Genomic DNA, 24,874 nt, shown 5'->3' on the forward strand with positions numbered 1-24,874 from the left:
GAATCATGGGGGTGGTTTCCCCGGTACTATTCTCCTGGTAGTGAATAAGTCTCACAAGATCTGATGGCTTTATAAGGGGAAACCCCTTTCACTTGGCTCTCATTCTCTCTTGTCTGCCACCATGTAAGATGTGCCTTTTACCTTCTATCATGATTGTAAGGCCTCCCTAGCCACGTGGAACTGCGAGTCCATTAAACTTCTTTTTCTTTATAGATTACCCAGCCTTGGGTATGTCTTTATCAGCAGTGTGAAAATGGACTAATACACCCAGTATCCTTCCAGCAAAGTCCCCTCTTTTGCTAAGCTGGCTGGGTTTCAGTAACTTCAATTAGAATTGTCCTATTATAACTACCCAGGATGCTAAGTTGATTCTTTCAAAAATCTTCATTGGGCTTCTCCCTAAGTTCATGGTGTGGTGTAAATAAATCCCTAAACACTGAAGTTGACCACCTAGGATATAGAGCAGGGGAATATATGCATCCCAAAGACCGACAACTGGAAAAAACACAAGTACAAACCCAAAGTAAAAAAGGTAATTTCACACAGAATCAGAATTAGAAGTGAACTTTAAGGCTACCAAATTCAGCACCTATCTGACATATGAATGGCTCTAAATTTCACCTTCCTAAAGGGTTTCAATCCATTTTCAGTGCATTCTTACAATAAAAAGATTCATCTAGATTGAACCAAAATCTGCTTCCCTGTAACTCTGAACCACTGGTCTTAATTATATGCCCTGAAGCCATACAAAACAGATCAAAGACTTCTTTCACATGATAGCCCTTGAAATATTTCAAGTCAAAATACTATTATTACTATTCCCATTTATTAATTACTACATGACAGCACATGGCTATCATGTTTAATCTTCATCACATGCTGAGAAGCAGATGGCATCTGGAGCCTTATTTTACAAATGAGGATACTGAGACAGAGCTGTGGGTGTGAAGGGAAGGGACTGAGGTCTGATCATTGTCATATGTCACACCACCTTCCAGAGAGGCATTCTGGGGATTCCAAGAATTGGGCCTTCCAGGTTGTTCTGAACTTACATATGTCACAATGGGAGGATGGAACATATCTAATAGTTTGTGGGCTTTGAAAGGGCTATCATGTGAAAGAAGTCTTTCAATTGTTTAGACATGTGGTGCATTGGCCTCTGTTTGTACTCCTGTGCTGAGCCCCACAAAATGTGAGAGGTGAGCCTGGTGGGATATCTTCAAGAGGGGCTATCTCTGGGTGAACAGCACCTACTCATTCCTTTCCATCTCAGCCTCCCACTGTTTACTGTTTAGAGTTCTCTTGTCTCCTATTTCCCACAGAGGGTTTTGATTCTTATTCCCATTTCCATTTGACTGTCACCACCTTCTGCCCCTTCACTCTTGGGTGCTGAAGGCCACCTGGGTTGAATGCGTTCCCAGGTCAACATGTGGGTAGCACCTCAGTTTTCTATTGCTGCATAACAAACTATCCCAAGACAGACTGGCATAAGGCAGCCATTCAATTATCCTGACATTATATGAGCAGCAATGTGCACATGGCACCGTGAGGCTGGCTGGTCTCTGTTCCACAATGTCTGATGCTTCGGGTGGGAAGACTTGAAGACCAGAGGTAACAGGAATCGTCTAAAGGTATCATTACTCACACATATGATGACTGATATCAGTTCAGTTGAGACCTCAAGGGGCTTGTTGGCCTACATTGGCCTTTCTATGTGGCCTTTCCATAGGGGCTAGTTTGGCTTCCTTACAGCATGGTGCTGCATTCTAAGAACCTAAAGAGTGAGCATCCCCAGAGAGCAAGGTGGAATTATGTGGCATTTCTCTGCTCTAACCCCAGAAGTCACATAGCATCACTTAGGTCATATTCTGTTGGCTGAGGAAGTGAACAAAGGTTTTCCCAGGTTTAAGGGAAGGGACGTGGGCCCCCACTCAATGGAAGAATTGTCACAGTATAAGAAGAGCATGGCATGGAAGATACTGTTGAGGTCACTTTGGAAAATATTATTTTACACAGGAAAGAAAAAGAAAGAATGGAAACAATGCTTGAGACCATGCTCTGCATTTGATTTGCTGTACTAACAACTCCATTGATCATGCCACGTGAGGGTCCTTATTCTGAATTTGCAGGTGAGGAAACAAAGGCTCAGAAAAGTTCAGGTTCTTCACTCCTACACTGCTGGTGGGAATGTAAACGAGTACAACCACTGTGGAAAACAGTGTGGAGATTTCTTAAAGAATTGAAAGTTGAACTACCATTTGATCCAGCAATTCCACTACTGGGTATTTACCCAGAGGAAAAGAAGTCATTATAAGAGAAAGATACTTGCACACACGTTTATAGCAGCACAGTTCACAATTGCTAAAATATGGAACCAGCCCAAATGTCCATCAATCAATCAGTGGATAAAGAAACTATGAGATACACACACACACACACACACACACACACACACACACACACACATATATACATATATATATATATACACATATACATATGATGGAATACTACTCAGCCATAAAAAAGAATGAATTAATGGCATTTGAAGCAACCTGGATGGGAGTGGAGACTATTATTCTAAGTGAAGTAATTCAGGAATAGAAAACCAATATTGTATGCTCTCACTCATAAGTGGGAGCTAAGCTATGAGGATGCAAAGGCATAAGAATGACACAATGGACTTTAGGGACTCAGGGGAAAGGGTGTGAGGGGGTGAGGAATAAAAGACTACAAATTGGGTTTAGCGTACACTGCTCGGGTGATGGGTGCATCACAATCTCACAGATCACCACTAAAGAACTTACTCATGTAACCAAATACCACCTGTTCCCCAAAAACCCATAGAAATAAAAAATTAAAAAATAAATAAACAAAAAGAGAAGTTCTGGTTCTTGCCCAAGATCACACAGAAAGTGACAGCATATATCAGTGGTACTCAAACTTTACTGAGTAGCAGAATCATCTGAGGGGTTTATTCAAACACAGATTGTGGGATACCACCGCCGGGACTTAGATTCAGTCAATCTGGAGTAGGACTCAATAATTTGCATCTCCAACAAGTTCCCACATGATGCTGATGATGCTGGTCCCGTGACCACACCTGGAGAATTGCTGGTATACAGTTTTTGAGGCCATATCTGGGTAAACTTCTGCTTCATTATACTTGTGCTGGAGAGCATTAGTATTCCTCACCCAGGACAAGAGAAATAGAAGAATGACTCACAGCCATGATGTCTTTAATTCTAACAGAAAACATTACATTGTAGCAAGATAAGATTTTCCTTATTCCTTAGCCACTTCTCTCCCTCCTTCTTCCACTCACCCTTGGAGTTCTTCGGCAAAATAGCATAAAAGAACACAAACCTTATCAGCATGATAACCTACCAAAGGTATTTTCTGAAGGGCTATCAAAAATAGCAAAAGCAAGGCAGATCTCATTTGGAGATGCATCACTCTGAAAAACCAAAGATGTCCTCTTACACTAATGCTTAAGATTTGAGATAAGATATGATGTGACCATTGGAGTTCTTCATGGAATGGGATTCCATGAAGAAAAAAGAGAGGGGCAAAAAAAAAAAAAAAGAGAGAATATTGAAGAAGAAGCCAAGATATTAAGTAATTGTAAGTGCTTAACATGCATTGTTTCCAGTTCTTGCATATGTAAACTCACATGTCCTGGTCCACTTGCTATTGGGTGGGATCAGGTGGCTAGTTCATGCCAACTAAGACAAGAAGTGATGGGCATTGCTCCTATGCTGAAGTATTTGACTCCCAATGAGAGACCCTTCAGAGCTCTCTTTTTCTGCTAGCATGGTAGTTGATGATGTTCATGATGATGACAGCTAGATCAGTCTGGGGCAGAACACCTGCCAACCCACGATGCACAAGTGAAGTGAGTGAGAAACAAACATTTGCATATTTTAAACTGCTAGATTTGAGGGAGTATTTGTTATGGCAGCACAGCCAGCCTATCCTAACTCATACTGGAGAAAAGAGAGAGAAGGAAATCCGGGTGACTCTTCAAGAAGCATTATGAAGACACCAAAGTAAGACTGGTTAGGAAAAGCAAAGAAAAGCTTTGCATCATTCCCTGGTCTCTGAGATTTATGACCTCTTTATAGTAAGACTCATACATCTCTTCCAGATTTTGCAAGGGCATCTAAGGAAATTTGAACCTGCACTTTCTGTCATTCCTCACCCCCATCACTTAGCTTTAACCATGTTAAACCAAACCTAAACCTTCAAAGGACAGATCTCCTCTGAAGTGTAACTTCAATACAACATCCTGTAGCCAGATTCAAGTCTGAGATCCTGTGACTCCTGCCCCTCACTGAACACCAGTTCTGGATCCTAACAGAGCTTGCTCAGCACCATACTCTGTCTTCCGCATGTTGGTGAAGGTGCCAAGGCTTTGTCAATGCCATGCATGCAATATTTCTCCCACCACCTACTTGCTGAGCATCCTTTGGAAGATGCCCAGGGCTGTAGTAGCTAGCATTCATTGCATTCCTGAAAGTATGTCCTGTCAGGCAGGAAAAAGGGGAAACTTTGTGCTGCTGGGTTCTCAGCTCCCAGCACTGCACCAATGACCAAGGGGCCTGGTTCAGACCATTGTCTTGCTTGATGGACATAGAGGGCCTGAGTTCCAGCAGAAGCAGCTGGGATCCAAGCCTAGATGGCAAAGGTTGGGCCAGAGCTACCCCAACCCCCACTCCCCCTACCTCACTATCTGCCTCTCTGGGTTTCTATTGCTGTCTGGTTTTTAAAAATAACTTCAAATGGAAAACAAAGCAAACTTGTGAAAAACATTGTGAAGGGTTGAAATAATTTATATTTCGTTTGACCCGAAAAAGTGCATCTCCCCCATCTTTAGCTCTATGGTCCTATATTTATCATCAAACTTTGAAAACTAGAACAACAACAACAAATTATGGCATGCCTTTAGTGCACTTGGCGTCACTCCAGGAGTCTCTGTTCAGTCCCCTCACACCCTCCTAACGTCATCCCCAAACCACTCCAGGTTGGAGACAGACCCTGAAGCGCCCTGTGTAACAGTAGCCACCCACCACCGCGTTTCCTACATTAGATATTTTCCCCTTCATGATATGCATCTCACCAAGACAGAAGCCAGAAACTTACTTTCCCACCCTCCTCTGCAGCAGGGGAATTGTCATGTGACTTAGGCTCAGGCAATCAGAAGCACCTTCGTGGGATTCCAGGCTGTCTCCAAGAACTGGGCCCAGCACAGGATTCATCGAGTAAAGCATGACTATGTAACCAAACATTCTGCTTCCAGCGTAGACATGGAGCTTCCAGAGCAGAGGCAGTGGGGGCAGTTAAGTCCCAGGTTCTGCCTGCCTTTCTCAGGGAAAATGACCAGGGTGTTAGGGTCATTGGACATTGTATCAGGCTGCAGAGGTTCCAGGCCTGGTTCTCTGGTTTTTGTTAATATTTTTAGGTAGATTTCTCTTCTGTTTATACTCTCTAGAGTGAGTACTGTTGTTTGCAATTATGAATGTTGACTCATATTCATAGTCAACATAGGGATGCTGTGATAGTTAACACAGCACCCCTGTTATCCAAAATGTACATTCCCTCTTAAGTAGCTGGCCTCATAACGAAGAGAAAGATATTTTCCTAAGGCTCTCCTACCCCCTCCCATACTGGTGTGGTCCAGAGAAGCATCTGAATTAGGAGGCTTTGGAAACTTTATTCATGGTTGATACGGTTTGGCTGTGTCCCCACCCAAATCTCATCTTGAACTGTAGCTCCATAATTCCCATGTGTTGTGGGAGGGACCCGGTAGGAGATAACTAAATCATGGGGGTGGTTTCCCACATACTGTTCTCGTAGTAGTGAATAAGTCTTACAAGAGCTGTGGGCTTTGTAAGAGGAAACACTTTCACTTGATTCTCATTCTCTCTCCTGCCTATGGCTATGTAAGATGTGCCTTTCACCTTCTGCCATGATGGTGAGGCCTCCTCAGCCATGTGGAGCTGTGACTCCATTAAACCTCTTTTTTTTTTTTTTAATACATTACCCAGTCTCAGGTATGTCTTTATCAGCAGCATGAGAACAGACTAATATAATGAACAGACTAATTCCTTCACTCAAAAGATAGTCACTGAGCACTTGCTGTGTTTCAGGCAGGACATGATGATACCCAGGATGCTAAGTTGATCCTTTCAAAAATCTTTATTGGGCTTCTTCCTAAGCTCATGGTATGGGGTAAAGAAATTGTGGGCATTCAATCCATGAATACTTAAGTTGACCACGTAAGATATAGAACAGAGGATATGTGCACCCCAAAGACAGACAGTTGGATAAAACCTGCTCTCATGTGGCTCACAGTGTGGTCAGGCAGACAGACTTTAACCAAAAAGTTACACACATCACTGCAAAGCTGCAGTTATGACAGAGCTCTGAAGGACAGGAAAACAAAGTAACAGGTGCCTACACTTGCGAGATTTCACCCTATGCAGAAGGTAACAAAAGACTCACTTGAGGAAATGGCACTTGTGATGGAAACAAAGCTATGTAGCCAGCAAACTTCCATTTTCCTACTGGGTACAGAACACGACTGTATTTCTCAACCTTCCTTACACCTGGCTGTGCCAATGGGACTAGGTTTAGTCCAGTGGAATAAAGGCAAAATGAGGTAAGTCATTTCCAGGCCTGGCCATCAAATATCCTTCATGTAATCTTCCATAGCCACTCACAAGTACTTTCCAATTTCTCTTTGAAACTGGCATCCTCAATTCTAAGATGACAGAACTGTGCAATGGGAAGATCCTGGATCCTTAAGTGATGGCTTCAAAGAGACAGATCAGCCTTTAATAGTAGCAAAAAATAGGTTAATTGTGTTAAGCCATTGAGCTTTCAAGGACCATTTGTTACTGCAGCTTAGCTCATCCTACCCTAACTAATACACAATTGAGCAGAGAGCTGAATAATGAATAGGGCCTAAATATATAAAGAGAGAAAGCATTCTAGCAGAGAGAATGGCCCAATGCAAAGACTTTGTGGTGGGAATGAGATAAGCAAGAAGGAAGAATTGAGAAAGGCCGAGGAGGGTGAACAGAGTGAGAGATGGTGGGTTTAAGATAAGCCTGCAGTTGTTGGCAGAGACAAGACTGTGCAGTCCATGTATTGGCCAAGTGAAGGCATAACACCTGCAAGATTCATGCCTGCTCACATCCCACTGCCCAGAGACTCTGGCTGAGGTTCTGTTTGTTTTCAAGAACGAGACCTTGGAGTACTTCACTGTTAGCCTTCCTCGCTCCCAGATGCCGAGGGCCTTGAGAAGATGCTGTATTTTTCCATTCTACAGTAAGCTGCCCACATCAAAGCCCAAGAAGCCACAGGCATTTGGGGGAGTTGTGGGTCAGATATTTAATTATTCTAATCTAGAAGTCTGTTCTCCCCACACTGCCAAGAACAGAACATTCATTTTGGAAAAAGATGGTAGTTCCTTGGAAGGGTTGAATCTCATCTTTGATCTGCAAAGCTCTCAGACCCACCTCAAGATTTCCAAGGCCCAGAAACCCGCAGACACTATCCCTCGCCCACAATAATGGACAAAGCAAGAGGCCGCTAGTGCTTGTGGTAGAGGTGAGGGAGGTCTTGGATGTATTTCATGTTTATTTATTTCTAAGGAAAACCATATTTAAGATGGGGAGATGTGAGCGGGCATACTTTTCTAAACAACTTTGTTGATCTGATAAAATCAGATAAAGAAATTACTATAAAAATATTGCCTCATCTACACAGCTCAGGACATTTTTTTCCCCTTTTGCTCTTTTTTATCTTTGAGAGAGATAATGAAAGAGGAAGCTTAAAATCCTGTTTCCACTGATGTTCGAACACACGACTACTGGGTTTAAGAACCAGAGGAGATCAAAGCCAATGGGGCCCATTCCGATAAAATTATAGCAGCGCTGGCAGAGGGTGTGGGCTCATTTAGTAACTCGGAGGCAAGGAGTTGTTGACGCACCTTCATCAGAGCTGAGGACAGAAAGAAAAATGCCTGAAATTCCAAGGGATTAATTAGGAGCGTGGCTCACAATGTTACAGCAGCTGCACGTAAAGTTAGCTGATAACGTTTTCCTCAGTGAAAACTTCAAGCCCCGGATATCAGTACTGTTCGTAGGAAAAATGGATAGTGGTGACTCCCAATTCCAAAGGAGAGTTCTTCTTCTGCCTTGAAAATGTAACTGGCCTAAGCCCACTACCAGTATTTTGGTATTTCATTAACCCCATTTTACAGATGAGAAAACTGAGATTCAGAGAGGCCAAATAATTGTGTATAACCGTGCATAGCCACTTAGCCAGCTTTGACTGGATTCTTATTGCTTTCCACTTAAAATGAGTATTCCAGTGACTTTCCAGCCCCCTCCACCCACCGGTGGGTGGGGTCTCCATACCCAATACCTGACTAGCCAGTCTATCTTGGGCAGTATGACAAATCAGGTGGGAATGTCTGGGAAAAACCCACCTGGGTGGTCCTTGCAAATGCTATCAACGACTACATAAATGTGGTGCTGCTATTAAGAACTGAGTCTCTGTATTAAACAGTAGAGACGTGAACATTCCACACTTCTGTCCTAACTAATCCCATACTCCTTAGTCCATGCCGATTTGAAGAGCACAGGCAGCTGAAAAGCCTAGCCAGCCATTTTTATCCTAAACCAGTCATTGCAAATGAAAATATGCACCCAGGGATGCAACTTCTGACTATCAGTTGAAGTAGATTCCACACAACCCAAGTGACTTTAGAATTAGGTTAATTCAAGTGTAACCAGAAAGGTGAATTAATTTCAAAAAGAGGGCCAGGCATGGTGGCTCATGCATGTAATCCCAGCTCTCTGGGAAGCCACGGTGGGAGGATCACTTGAGGCCAGCAGTTTGAGACCAACCTAGGCAATATAGCAACACCCCATCACTACAAATTTTTTTTTTTTTAAGTAGCCACGCATGGTGACACACAGCTGTAGTTCCAGCTACTTGGGAGGCTGAGGCGGGAGGATCACTTGAGCCCAGTAGTTCAAGTCTGCAATGAGCTATGATCACACCAGTGTACTCTAACTTAGGTGACAGCACAAGACCCTGTCTCAAATATATATATATATACACACACACACATATATACACACACATATATATATATACTCAAAACATATGTCAAAGCATAACATCCCTGTTTCTTCAACACCTCTTTAATGGAAATAATATTATTAACAACTAGAATTTGCTTAGGTACAAAAGGTACTATGTATATAATATGTCATTTAAATCTTCTAACAACCTATTGAATAAAATAATTTACTATCTCTTTTTTTTTTTTTTTTGATATGGAGTCTCGCTCTGTCACCCAGGCTAAAGTGCAGTGGCGTGATCTCAGCTCACTGCCACCTCAGTCTCCTGGGTCCAAGTAATTCTCCTGCCTCAGCCTCCTGAGTAGCTGGGATTATAGGTGTGCACCACCATGCCTGGCTAATTTTTTTTTTATTTTGGATTTTTAATAGAGATGGAGTTTCACCATGTTGGTCAGGCTGGTCTTGAACTCCTGACCTTGTGATCCACCCGCCTCAGCATCCCAAAGTGCTGGGATTACAGGTGTGAGCCACCATGCCCTGCTTACTATCCTCATTTTAGAGATAAGGAAATTGAGACTTTGGGGGGCTAAATCATTGTGTATCAATGTACATAGTTACCTAGACAGTGAGTAGGAGGGCCAAGATTTGAACCCATCTATCTGACCACTTTTCCGTTTCTAATGCCCCAGTCTACACGCTCAGTTGGCTCCCTACTCTGCCTCTCAGGAGAAAGTTCATCAAGTTCCCAGTAATAGAGAGTGTAATGATGAAATCGGCAGACAGTCGGGCAGAACTGACAGATGATTCTAGAGTAGATGATCCCATTCAGACCTTGAAAGTGAAACTTCTCTGAAGAAAGGTAGCCACCCCGCCCCCATACTTTAGTTGGTCAACCTACAGTAGAATGAATTAGTGAGAAAAGCAGCATTTCTAACTTAGCAGCAAATAACAGTCCAAATTTTAAACAAAACAAGGCCTGGCACAGTGGCTTATGCCTTGTAATCTCAGCACTTTGAGAGGCCGAGGCAGGCAGATCATTGGAGGTCAGGAGTTTGAGACCAGCCTGGCCAACATGGTGAAACCCCATCTCTGAAATAATACAAAAATTAGCCAGGTGTGGTGGTGTGCGCCTGTAATCCCAGCTACTTGGAAGGCTGAGGCTGCAGAATCTCTTGAACCCAAGAGGCAGAGGTTGCAGTGAGCCGAGATTGTGCCACTGCACTTCAGCCTGGGAAACAGAGTGAAACTTTGTCTCAAAAAACAATAACAACAACAACAAAAAGTTTATCCAGATCGGGACCATCCTGACAAACATGGTGAAACCCCATCTCTACCAAAAATACAAAAAATTAGGCAGGCATGGTGGTGCACACCTGTAGTCCCAGCTACTTGGGAGGCTGAGTTAGGAGAATCGCTTGAACCCAGGAGGCAGAGGTTGCAGTGAGCCAAGATCACACCACTGCCCTCCAGCCTGGGCAACAAAGCAAGACCCTGCCTCAAAAAAATGACAACAACAAAAATATTTACCTTCCCAGGGTACACTCGCTTCTTTGCATCTTGGAAAAGCATTCATAGTAAAACATATTGGGATTTAATGCTACCCAGTAATAACAATAGGATAAGATAATATAGTTATCATGTATTGTGCTATTGTGAAATGGCAAGCACAGGGACAGGCGTTTGAAATATGTCATGCTGTCTAACTCACAAGAGTTACATAGGTAGGTACTTTCTTTAATCCCATTTTTCAGATAAGGAAACAAAGCATCCAAGGTGTGAAATAATTTGCCAATTTCATACACCTCCTAAGTGGTAGAGTTGGGATTTGAACCTGCATTGTTCCAAAACTTTTCCTCTCTCCTACGACCACAGCTGCAATTCCTGTTAGGACCTGCTTTTATCCCAATCAGTTTCTCCTGCCTCGTTTTGAGCAAGGCACCACAATCCAGGCTTCCTACTCAGAAACCTGAGGGTCTAGCTTGTCTTCTCTACATTTGTTACCACCCACATCTAATCAGTCAACATATACCATAGACTCTAATTCCATTATCACTCAAAAGTGTCCCCTCCCGTTTGGATCCTCTGCCAGCAGACTACAGGAATGGAAAGAAATCACTGCCACCATGAGGGCATTAGGGATGTTAGAAGAGCATTTGTGACCAGGTGCAGTGGTTCACACCTGTAGTCCCAGCACTTTGGGAGGCTGAGGCAGGTGGATCACTTGAGGTCAGGAGTTCGAGACCAGCCTGGCTAACATGATGAAACCCTGTCTCTACTAAAAATAAAAAATTAGCCATGTGTGGTGGCATGCCCCTGTAGTCCCAGATACTCAGGAGGCTGACACAGGAGAATCATTTGAACCTAGGAGGAGGAGGTTGCAGTGAGCTGAGATCACACCACTGCACTCCAGCTTGAGCAACAAGAGTGAAACTCCTCTTTGTTGGAAAAGAAAGAGCATTTGTATGTGAAAACCACTTGAAAACCCTTCTTGTTGGAAAAAAAAAAAAGTGCATATGTACATGAAAATCACTTGAAACATAAGTACAGGTTTAACTTTACAGGCAGAAGGGCAAAAATAGCATAATAAATTACATTTTGAAATTTTTAAGTTTTGCTCCTACTCCATTGAAACATACTTCTACGTCTCTATAGCTATGAAAATTGATACAAACATTTTGGAAAATAATTTGGCCACATATATCAAGAGCCATAAAAACGTTCATCCCCTTTGACCTGGTAATCCCACTCCTGGGAATTTATCCGAGGGAAATCATTCAAAATAAGAAGAAAAAAGAGCTAGTTGTTTACAGATGTTTGTTACCTCTTTGTAATTGTAAGAGTCTAAAAGCAAAATTAATGTAGAATTATAGTGAAAAGATGGAGCCAATTTCAGTGTAATTAACTCAATGGTATATTAGGCAGTTGCAAAAATAATAAATATGAGCACTAGGTAGAACCTTAGAAAAATACACAGGAAATAATGCTGAATGAAATATATATGTTCTGCAATTATAACTGCAGAAAAACATATATTTTTACAGATGAAAAATGAAAGGGGTCATGGAGGAATGTAAACAATGCATATGATTGATTAGTGGGATTATAGACACAGCTTCTCTGATGCTTTAGAGTTGGATGAAAATATTATAAAGCCTTTTGGAAGCTCCCTAATGATGGGAGCGGTCGTGACCGACTGTGAGAAGGGACCCCAGCCCCAGACCTGGGGAGGGAAGGGGCTTCCTGCTGCTTTCTGTGCCGCGTGTAGGGAGGTCGGCCAGCCCTGCAGATAAGACCATGACTGCCCAACGGTAGGTACAGCTGGCAGAACCCTCAGAGACTTTGCCCATCTTGGGCTGGGATGTTGGTTTAGCAGAGCAGCGACAGAATCAACTCCTTGTCCCTCTGGCTTCTGAGTCTGTGAGAGCAGCCTAGGGCTGTCATTTTACCAAGGTCAGGGACTGGATACTGACCTTCCCCTTAGGATAAACCTTGTCCAAGTTCCAAACAGCAAGCAGAAGCTCACGGTCGCCTCTCAACCAAGGCAAGGAACCCAGATGAGGATTCTGATGGGGGCCGGTGGAAGATCAGAGAGTTGTGGCAAAGCTCCTACAGAAAGGATTCAAACTCCAGAGGGCCTTGAGCCTGGCCTCATTGCCCGCTGCCCCATCAGGGGGTGGTGGAGCGGCAGTGCCAACCTGGTGCCCAGTCAATCTGCTCCTCAGCTGAGCCCGCTCAGCTGTCCCACATGGCAGGGCCCTCTTGCCTCTTGCATACCTCTTCCTCCGTTTTATTCTCCTCTTTTCAGCCTTCCTTGACCCTAGACCTGTGAATGATACACACCCACGGACATGGCATTGTCCCTCTGTGGGACCCAATGCTGAGTGATGAGTGACTCATTAGGAGCAGTCCTTGCAGATGCAGCGTTAGATTCATCCATCACGTCCCTGCTGAGCAATTCCAGATCTGGCCATTTGCTGGAAGCATGGGCAAGGCTCTCCCCAGTGCCATCCTGTGAGTAAACACCCCTTCATCACAAACAGGATGCGTGCCGACACTGGCTTTCATCTGGCCGCACACAGAAGGGATGGAGAATCCAGGCTTTGGCTGATCTAAACAGTGGGCAGGAAGCCAGCGGGGGTCCATTGTCCTTTTCTGCCACCCTGGACTTTGCTCCCACGCAGCTGCCTTTGGATTTTTAAACAGCATTTGTTCAGGAGACAGTGTTTTTGCCAAGGCTGGCACTGGACTCAAAGGAGTTAGAAAGTGGGTAGCTCAGAATCACAGTGATGCCTCTTAGCCTTCCCTCTCTTGGCAGGTGTCCTCTGCATCCACAAGAAGATGGACAGATCGCACTTACGGAGAAACTTGTCTAGAAGAGGCCAGAATTAATCAGCAAGAAGATGTTGTTATAAACAACATTTGCTTAAGAAATGCACTCGTTACTTTCCCGCCCAAAGGTAAATCAAATCAGGTGAATCCAGGAGAGACTAGGAAAGAAACTGCTCCAAGGAGACAGAATAATGACGCACTTCTACCTACCATTTGTAGATCAGTAGGTCCATCTAAGTCCCCAAGGGCTTTTAAAACATGAAAAGCACTTTGTTTGTTTTGAGACAGAGTCTCGCTCTGTCACCCAGGCTGGAGTGCAGTGGCATGATCTCAGCTCACTGCAACCTCCACCTCCTGGGCTCAAGTGATTCTCCTGCCTTAGCCTCCCGAGTAGCTGGGACTGCAGGGTCATACAACCACACCCGACTAATTTTTGTATTTTTAGTAGAGACGGGGTTTCACCATCTTGGCCAGACTGGTCTCGAACTCCTCACCTCAGGTGATCTGCTTGCCACGGCCTTCCAAACTGCAGGGATTACAGGTGTGAGCCAACACACCCAGCCCCAAAAAGCACTTTTAAATATTTCACTTGAACTCTTCTTATACTTTGCAGCATTGGGTGGTGGTGGTGGTTGTTAATTTAAGGCAGGGTTCCCCGACCTGGGCGCTATTGACGTTAGAGGCTGGGTCTTGTGCTGTCGAGAATGTTTACCAACATCCCTGGCCTCCCCCTACTAATAGTAACACGCCCTCTGTTGTGATGAGCAAATATATCTCTACATGTTGCCAAATGAAATGTCCCCTGGGGGGCAAAACTGTCCCCTCCTCCTTTGAGAACCACTGATTTAGGAAGAAGGAGAAATTAAGGAAGAGAAAGTTTGCTAATTCAAAATAAAATTCAACCTAGCTCCTGCATGGATCATCACTTCCCTATAAATAGACAGATCTTTATGAATGGGATATTGTGGTGCTTTCGATCGGAGCTCAACTAGAAAGGCATAGTTTCTAGTGCTGTAATCTCCAGAGGAAAGCATTTGCTGGAAAAGGCAAAGCTGTTACTGTTGGTCTCATGGCGCATCTGAAATGTCCCTGCTTTTTAAATGACTCCTGTTTGGGCAGGTTTGCTTACAAACTTACACAGCAGACAAAGTAAGGACATTTCTTTTAAGAAAAAAGATTCATCTCATGGCTCCTTGAAATGAATCCCCTTAGAACTTTTCCAGTTCTGAGTGTTTGGTGTTATTAACTTGACAGACTGTCTAGGCGGCAGAGAAGCTAAGAAGGTTCATAGAAATGAAGAAAGCATTTATAAAATTCTTACTCATGTCAGTTTCAGGTAAAGTGATATCTCCCTAATGGTTTTACCCCTGCCTTCTTCAGCTAACATCTATTGGCCAGACTGGGGTTCAAAACAAGTGATCGGGTCTCTGAAAGGATTGCTCATTTTACAGGGATCCACCCTTTGAACACTGGCTGGGTCTGACCTAGGCACTCAGTAGTAATGATGAAAGAGTAAAGAATCAGCCACCCATGTTCAAGGTACATGTGATCTGCTTGGAGAAGCAGAGCATGCACTTTTTAACCAACTATAGAAAATAAGTCAGACAACATGTGAACTCTCCTTTATGGATAGCACTGAACAGAACACTCTTCCAAACAGGTGAAGTAAATTAAAGGAGACTTCCTGGAAGAGGGGACTTTGAGTAAGGCATGGATCAGTAGAGAGTCTTGCATTCCCCCACTGGATCCCAGGGAACACTGCTGAGCACCAAAGTGATAGATTGATAGATCAATTGATTGATTGATTGATAGATTTTACTGAGTACCAGTGTCGGGGGCCGGTGAGAGCGGCACGTCTGCCGGGGTCTCTTGGCCTGCAAGAGGGTCCCAATAGCTGGAAGAGAGAGTGCGCGGAAGAAAAGAAAAGACAGGACAGCTGGAGTCTGGAGGGCTGGCCCTAAAACCAGCAACTTTATTGTACACTGAGTTAGTATATATATCTTTTCCGACCTCACTTTACAGGAACATTCTTTGCCCCACCTCATTTACATAAGCATTCTAAGTCCCATCTCAATTATCAGAACAGATGCCATTATCTTAATAAAGGGAAGAGAGAGTCATCCGGCTACAAGCTTAGGCAGCGGAAAACACAATGGGTACAGTCAAGTCACACAATGGGTACAATCAAGTCACGCAGGTGGGTCTCATTATCAGGGTGAGGAAACCTATAGTTAAAATGTTAATGATCTATGCAAGTCATCAGAGAGGCGATAGACCCATTAACTTTGCAAATAGCAGTCACAGGAACAAGCATGGGACCCATCAATAGAGGGTAAACAAAGTCATAAAACTAGCCCAGAGCAGGTACTTCAAGAAACAATGCCTAGTAAAACCACACAGCCTTCACCCAGCCTTTAGGTCAGTGGACCAGAAATAGGCTTCTGCAAACTCAAACTTCTATTAAATCTCTCTTTCACTGGTCTCGACTGCCTCCAGGGGGTGGGAAACGTGTCTGGGCTCAAGCTCCATTATGGCGGGGACACTGAGTGGTCTCAACGCTGGAGCGATCCCCACACACCAGAGCCTGGATGAGCAGTAACTTCAACCTTCTCACTTTTTTCTCCCTGCTTTCCTGTGCCTGCCAGATCCTTTTTGGGGTGGGGTTGCAGTGGGTAGAGCCATTTTCCAATTATGTGACCCCATCCTTCTGGCCACGGTTGGTTCGGGGGTGGGCATCTGACTCAACCTGAAACCATCCAAATTCCCTCCTCTGGGAGTTTGGAATATGAACTACAAGCTTACACTTCCTGTGACTCCAAGTCACGTCCTGTTTATTGAACAAACACATATAATGCTTACTGTGTACACGCACTGTTCTAAGTGATCCACAAATACAAATTCATTTAATCCTCATAAAAATTCTATGAAGCAGACACTACTACCATCATCCTTCATTTTACAGATGGGCACACAGAGGTACAGAGAAGTTAAGTAACTTGCCCAAAGACACACAGCTGGTAAAGGGCAGAGCTACTAACCATGTTGCCTTGGGAAGTAAAAACTAGGCACGGGCCAGGCACAGTGGCTCATGCCTGTAATCTCAGCACTTTGGGTGGCTGAGGCAGGTGGATCACCTAAGATCAGGAGTTTGAGACCAGCCTTGCCAAAAGAGTAAAACCCTGTCTCTACTAAAAATATAAAAATTAGTTGGGTGTGGTGGTGAGCACCTGTAATCCCAGCTACCCTGGAGGCTGAGGCAGGAGAATCGCTTGAACCCGGGAAGCGGAGGTTGCTGTGAGTCAAGATTGCACCATTACACTCCAGCCTGGGCAACAGAGCAAGACTTCTTCTCAAAATAAAATAAAATAAAAAATAAATATAAGCACATACAAAGCTGGAATCAGACTTCTCGTCCCATTTCTGTCACTTTCAATGTGCCCTTGTGTAAATTGCTTAGTTTTGCTGGACCCGGTTTCCTCAGCTGTAAAAGACAAGAGTGGATTAAATCAGTGTTTTCCAAAGTGTGGTCTAGCTACTGGTGGGATCAGAGATTATTTTAGGTCATAAATAATAAACATTTTTTCATAGTTACATATTTATCTTCACGTATATTAAAAATGATACATAATAGATCATAGATGGATGGATGGATTGATAGATAGATTTATTTATTTTACATATATATCAATATCCCCATACCTGTGATATCACAAATAGTATTGCTTGAGATGAAACCAGAGTGGGTAGTAACATCACAGTTTAGAAGTGAGTTCAGGAAACACAGGATCGTAAAATGGGAAAAGTGTGCCCTTGATGTTCACATGTGCCTGCACGGCCTGAGTCAGCGTGGTTTCAGTGGGGATGACTCCATTCCTGCATGTCAAGGTGCCTTTATGACCCAGGCCGGCCACAGTGATTGTCCTGGAGAAGGACATGTGATCCGAGAGAACCAGTGAGGCCTCCCGGCGACTTTTGCTGGACCAATCAGGAAAGCCCGGTGCTGACAGGGGCATCTGCCACCACCCAGAGAGGACAGAGGCAAGGCAGAGACACCTTTAAAGGCTGGAAGAGGGAGAGGAGGGCCTGTGAACGCGCCATCTAGCCTCAGAGCCAGTGGAGCTGGCATCACATCTACCCCCGGGGCTTTCCCTTACCTAGGGCAACACAGTTTTCTTTGTGCTTTCCACTGACTCCGGTTAGAATTTGCTTTTTGTCCCTTGCAAACAGTTTTAATAAACACAGGTACGCAATGCAGTCTTAGGACTTAGGGAAGAACTGCTACTTTCTAGTATCAGGTGGTGATGCCACCGTCTAAAAACCCACAACGACTTTGATGGAGAGAAAGGACAGATATCATAGCTTCTACGCTGGAAGTGATGACTCTATCTCAGGCAGCATGGGGGAGAAGAGAGGCCGACTGTGACATTGGCTATCCTCAGCCTCAGTTTCCTCCTCTGTAGAGTGGGAATAATAATATCTCCTATACATGGTCATCCTAGGGCCAAACAGCGTAGCGGAAGCAAGCTATCTAACGAAGTTTCTTAATTCAACAAAAGGTAGCTATTACTATACTGTGCCAGGTGTTATATATAAAGTATTGCATCAAATTCCATGTGAGCCTCACCGCCCACAGCCCTATACTTTAAAATCACCATCTTTACTCTAGGGAAACTGGGATTCAGAGAGGTTAGTTGACTTGCTCTCAACCAAACAGCCGATAAAGAACAAAGCTGTCCTTCAAAGCCATATCTAGCAGACCCCATCCAAGGCTGGGTGGAGGGGAATAGACCAAGGTTTTGGAAGCAAGTCTCCAAGGGGCCAGTCATCAGGGGCAAAGGAATGTGAACGCCACTAGTAGGGGCAAGTGAACCACACAAGATAGCAGAGGAAATTCCCTGAGAGCTCTCCTTACTTCCTGCCCACTTTGGAAAGTTCCTTGGAAAATCCTGGGGCTCAGATTTGGAGGAAAATCAGCTTCGTGGAACAAAGGTATAAAATAATCCAGCAAAGCACCCAGTCCCGATACATCAGGAGGAACTAACATTAATACACGACCACAGATCCCAGATGTTGTTATGGTTGGATTTCACGGACTTGGAAAGTTCAGGCATGAGATGCCTGAACGATAACAATAGAGAACAGATCAAAAGCCCAAGGAAAGAAATCAAGAGAAATGAAAAACAGAAGGAACTGCAGGGGAAGATGAAAGAGGAGAATTATAATTTGACACTGAAGGAGAGCCAGTGTTTAAGGTTTTCCTGGCAGTTGACCCACAGCCAGATGAGGTGGTTTTTTTTTTTTTTTTTTTTTTGTAGCTTTATTGGCAGTATGAAGTTATAATCTTTGAGCCCTTTTGTAGAGTTTTGGGACCTCAGGATTAAAAGAGCTCCCTGAGTATCTCCTAAATCCACCTCTTCCTTTAAATAATCCTGGAGGTGCTCAGTGCCTGAATCTGCATAGAACTTGTCATATTCAGCTCTTCCATCAATACGAGAAAGACCAGCAAGGTATAGGAGGAACTGAAGGTAAGGTGGTACAATGCCCCTGACCACAATCCCATAAGAGTCTCATTGCTCCAAGTGTCAGAGAGAACCTAATTTACACTGACAGACAAAAGAGGAAATGAATTGACTCCGAAAACTGAACAGTTGAGAGAGGTCTCACTAGCTTCAGGTATGGTTTGATCCAAGAGTTCAAAAGATGTCACAGGACTCAGTCTCTCTGTTTCACTCCATATTTGATTTTGTCTCAAGCTCCACGTGATGACAAAATGACAGATTTCATGTTTGTATCCTCCCATGTTTGAGTCCAACAGAGAGAATATGCCTCTCTCCCAAAAGCCTAAACACTAGGCTCATCAAGACCCGTTGACTCTAATAGGGTCATATGCTCCTCCTTCCAGCGACTAGAGGAATATGACGCTCTGATTGGCCAGTAGCAAAGTCAACTCCATCCCCAGACTGAGAACTGAGAGTTGAAGACTAGTATCCCCCGAGAAAAAGTGAATTGCGTCTTTAGGAGATGATAAATGGATGCTGGGAATCAAAAAATAATGGGTGTCCACTATTCCCCATCCCAGCTGTCTCCTGCATGTGACTCTCTTTTGCCATTTTCTCTCCTCACAAGAAAATAGGAAGTAACAGCATTATCATCTAATCCTAAAATGTCAATGGCATATACAATTTCTACTTGCCAATTAAAAAACTAAAGCCCAGCCAAGCATGGTGGCTCACGCCTGTAATCCCAGCACTTTGGGAGGCTGAGGTGGGCAGATCACCTGAGGTCGGGAGTTCAAACCCAACCTGACCAACATGGAGAAACCCTGTCTCTACTAAAAATACAAAATTGGCTGGGCTTGGTGGTACATGCCTGTAATCCCAGCTACTCGGGAGACTGAGGCAGTAGAATTGCTTGAACCTGGGAGGCAGAGGTTGCAGTGAGCTGAGATCGCACCATTGCACTCCAGCCTGAGTAACAAGAGCGAAACTCTGTCTCAAAAAAAAAAAAACAAAAACTAACGCTCAAGTCATTTTACATTTGCTTTTCCAAAATGGATTACATTGGATGTTTTTAAGTCTTTATGTACGATAAATACACAAATAACGAAATAAAAATATACCAGCAGTGGCAGGGCACAGTGGCTCACGCCTGTAATCCTAGGACTTTGGGAGGCCGAGGCAGGTGGATCCCTTGAGCCCAGGAGTTTGAGACCAGCCTGGGCAACATGGTGAAACCCTATCTTTACAAAAAATTTAAAAAAAAAAAAAATTAGCTGGGTGTGGTGGCATGCACCTGTAGTCTCAGCACTTGAGAGGCTGAGGTGGGAGGATTGATTGAGCCCGAGAGGTTGAGGCTACAGTGAGCCATGATCACCACTCACTGCACTCAAGCCTGGAATATATATCGTCCACATAAGAACCACTCATTGACACCTACTTTTGACCATGCAGTGTCTTCAACACTTGGGAATACAAAAGGGATACAAGACTGTAGTTCCTATTGCTGAGAAACCCATGCATTAATAAGGTTTAGGGGAACATTGGCTTTAAGGGCAAAATATCAACCTGAAGTTTCTCACGAAACGTTTTAGTTTTTTAATTGAGCCTCTCAGGCAGAGACCCATCCTGGGACCCTTCCATCCCTCAAATTTTAACCAATGGCTTGACAGTTGATAACACATTATACATTTATTTTTGTATCTGAGACTCCCAATATCTCTAGGAGGGTTGATTCTATTTTTAATTGGCATTTTGTGGATAAAGGAGAAAAGCTCAGACAGGTTGAGTGACTTGCATGGGATCATATAACTAATAAGTGATTATACCCAAACTTGACATCTGCTTCCTCATTCCTACCCCTGGTCACATGACTCTACCTGAAGTCAAAAACATTGTCACTAATGCTGGATACAGAGGAAGACAGAGGTCCACCAAGAGGTTGTCCCAAGACAGAAGATCCCAGAAGCCATTTGAGATCCATGCTGTTGTCTTGCATCCTGTACTACTCAAGCCACATGGATAAAACTGTAAGCCTTCCTCCATCATCCTCAGCAAACTAACACAAAAACAGAAAACCAAACACTGCATGGTCTCACTCAAAGTGGGAGTTGAACGATGAGAACACATGGACACGGGGAGGGGAATGTCACACACCAGGGCCTGTCAGGGGTGGGGTACAAAGGGAGGGAGAACATTAGGACAAATACCTAACGCATATGGGACTTAAAACCTAGATGATGGGTTGATAGGTGCAGCAAACCACCATGGCACATGTATATCTATGTAACAAACCTGCACTTTCTGCACATGTATCCCAGAACTTAAGGTAAAATAAAATAAAAAAAATTATAAGCCTTCCTAAGATGGAACAAGGAAACAACAGCGTTTATTTCTTTGTTTGGTTGGCCTATCTATTAGATGCCAGGCCGTGGGCTAAGCCCTGAGATTATCCAGACACAGTGAGTCCCTGTCCTCAAGGAATATACATTCTTGGGAGGTGGAAGAGAAGGACTCTTGACAAAGCCATGTGATGAAGGCAATGGTTAAGAAGTGCCCAGGCTGCGGTGGCTCACGTCTGTAATCCCAGCACTTTGGGAGGCCAAGGCGGGCAGATCACGAAGTTAAGAGATTGAGACCATCCTGGCCAACATGGTGAAACCCCATCTCTACTAAAAATATTAAAATTAGCTCGACATGGTGGCACGTGCCTGTAGTCCCAGCTATTCGGGAGGCTGAGGCAGGAGAATTGCTTGAACCCAGGAGGCAGAGGTTGCAGTGAGCCAAGATCGCACCATTGCACTCCAGTCTGGCAACAGAGAGAGACTTTGTCTCAAAAAAAAAAAAAAAAAGTGCCCAGTCAGCTGAGGGAGCTGGGAGAAACATACCTGCCCAGACTGGGAAGGCTTGCAGGAAGAGGCGTGGTCTGTCAAGCACCAGGGTTGGACATGGGTTTGCGTGAACTGTAAGTGGAGAGTAGGAACAGGGGTCAGGGAGGTGCGGCTGGTGATTCTGGAAATGCTTAAATGGGCACAAAGGAGATGGCCCGACTGACCCCTGAAGGCCATGGGTTGCTCTAAAGGGGACAGAGGCTCGTTTTGTTTTGGGTTCCTTCCAGATGCAGTGCAGTAGGTGGGTTGGATGTGGGCACGTGCACAGGTGGAGAGAGCTGTTAGGAAGCTGTCAAAGTTATCCAGGTGACAACTAATGGCCACTGAAGCTAAGCAGTGCTGGGGCCACGGAGAGAGATGCTCAGGTCAGAGAGGGGTTCCAGGGCAAGTTCAGGCAAGGCCAGGAGGGCTGCTATGGGGGAGGAGGAGAGTGGAGAGTCAGAGGTGGCAACCAGGGTCCCAGCACCAGTGATGCTGCTATGAGAGGGGTGGGGGGCATGAGAGAGGAGGATGTGAGATAGTTGTGATATTTTGAGATTGTGGTGCCCACGGGAAAGAAATGGGACAAGTCCAATGGGCTATGGAATACGGAGGAGTGGGGCTTCCCACCTGGGCTGGAAAGCCAGCTGGGAGTCATCCGGGGATGTCCACGGCCATGAATGTGAGTGGTTGCTAGAGCACTAGATTGAATGCATCGCTCAGGGGAGAGTTTATAGAACAAGAAACAGACCAAGTATAAAGTCGAAGAAGACACATGAAGGGGCATGAAGAAAACCTGGAGAGAGGGGTGACCTAGGAGCCCAAGGAGGGGAAAGCTTCTTAAGGAGAGGCTAGCTCTGAGGACAGTGGTGAAGATTCTGACCAGCCCGGGAGGGGAACAGGAGAGGCTGCTGAGCAGTGCCAGGACCACGGAGCTTAAAGGCTCTGAGGTTCCTAGTGGGCCAGAGCAGCCCAGTTGTAAGTTTTCCAATCTCTTGATCTGGAATTCATGGCAAGAACAGAAGGGACTGGACTGAAATACCTTCCTTATAAAGAAAGAATGAGCGAAACCAATAAAGACAGTAAAATAAAAGAGAAACGTTTAATCTACTCGAGGGAACAGAGCCTGCAGGAAAATTGGTCAGATAAAAACTGAACAGCGCTTACTGGATTTTGCAATGAAGAAGTCCTTAGCCTTGCTGGTAAGCATGCCAGGGAAATGATGGGACCAGTAGCCAGCATGCAGTTGATGGATAGGAAGAGGGGAGGTGATGACATGGCCTTGTGGCTGGGGACAACTCTTTCAGGAAGCTTGGCAGGGAAGGGACAGAGAGAGATAGGGCCACAGGATGGAGAGAGGGTTTAAGGCTTAAGGGTTTAGGCTGTTATTATTTTAAGAGAGTAAAAGGCCTGGACATGTTTATAGGATGCCTAAGGACCCTCAGCAGGTGGGTGGGGATTGATTCTGAGTTTAGAAGGCAGGATGCACCTCCTCTTCTGAGGCTGGAGGAAGGAAGAGAAGGGAGCATCAAGATTTAGATAAATGTGTCCATGTGAAGGCAAGATGTCGAGAGAGGTCAGCCTGATAAGCTGGATTTTCTCAAAGAATCCGGGGGCAGAAGTGTTTGCCAAAAGTGAGGGGACAGGCGCGGGGTGGCAAGGCTAGCTCTGAGGATGGTGGTGAAGATTCTGAGCAGCACGGGAGGGGAACAGGAGAGGCTGCTGAGCAGTGCCAGGACCACGGAGCTTAAAGGCTCTGAGGTTCCTAGTGGGCCAGAGTAGCCCAGTTGTAGGTTTTCCAATCTCTTGATCTGGAATTCATGGCAAGATCCGTAGGGACTGGGCTGAAATATCTTGCTTATGAAGAAAGAATGAGCTAAACCAATAAAGACAACAAAATAAAATTAAAGAGAAATGTTTAATCTACTCGAGGGAACAAACTTCCCAGCATTTTAGCAGGACCTGTCTACAGTCCAAGTGATAGGATTATATAAAAAGACACTCATCCATTCATTGAGGCAGGTTTGCAGAATTTCTACTTGACAACACTTCTTAACCTGGATTCCTTTACTAAATGCCTTTGAAAGTAAAACCTTCCCAAATGTACCCTAAATTACACTTTTCAATAATTCAGATGGGGCAATGGGAAGGAGTAAAAATGCCTATCTTAAAATTTAATGGAATTTTACATTTTAAAAAATTAATGCTAAGAACTGAAATACCAGCATACTAGAAAGTTCAAGTCATGTGAGTTATGCAAGCAGTACTCTGGATATGTGCTTTAGACTTGGAGCAACAGGCAATGTCCCCCTCAACCCAAAACAGAGTCACTATAGGGGAAGAGTAGGGAGGGTGGGCAAAGGCCCATCCTCCCAGCCCTTAGGAGCACTGCATTCTGTAAGATGAGAATGAATCAGGATTTAGTAGGGGAGAGTCATTGGATAGGGGGCAATGAGCATGTGGTCAGAGAAGAGCTGGTAGAAAAGGAGGCTGCTGTTGGAGCTAGAATAAGATGATAAGCAGTAGCCAGTTACATGACACAAGAACAGAAAACCAAATGCTGCATGTTCTCACTCATAAGTGGGTGTTGAACAATGAGAAGACATGGACACAGGGAGGGGAACATCACATACTGAGGCCTGTAGGGGGTGAGGGGCTAGGGGAGGGATAGCAGGTGATGGGGGGACTGGGGAAGGATAACATTAGGAGAAATACCTAATGTAGATGATGAGGGGATGGATGCAGCAAACCCCCATGGCACGTGTATGTGTGTGTATATATATATATATATATATATTTTTTTTTTTTTTTTGAGGTGGAGTTTCGCTCTTGTTACCCAGGCTGGAGTGCAATGGTGCTATCTTGGCTCACCGCAACCTCCGCCTCCTGGGTTCAGGCAATTCTCCTGCCTCAGCCTCCTGAGTAGCTGGGATTACAGGCACGCGCCACCATGCCCAGCTAATTTTTTGTATTTTTAGTAGAGACGGGGTTTCACCACGTTGACCAGGATGGTCTCGATCTCTTGACTTCGTGATCCACCCGCCTCGGCCACCCAAAGTGCTGGGATTACAGGTGTGAGCCA

This window comes from Aotus nancymaae, unplaced genomic scaffold, assembly GCF_030222135.1.
Source record: "Aotus nancymaae isolate 86718 unplaced genomic scaffold, 86718_ANA_hifiasm-v0.15.2.pri h1tg000089l, whole genome shotgun sequence".
Classification (NCBI taxonomy): Eukaryota; Metazoa; Chordata; class Mammalia; order Primates; family Aotidae; genus Aotus; species Aotus nancymaae.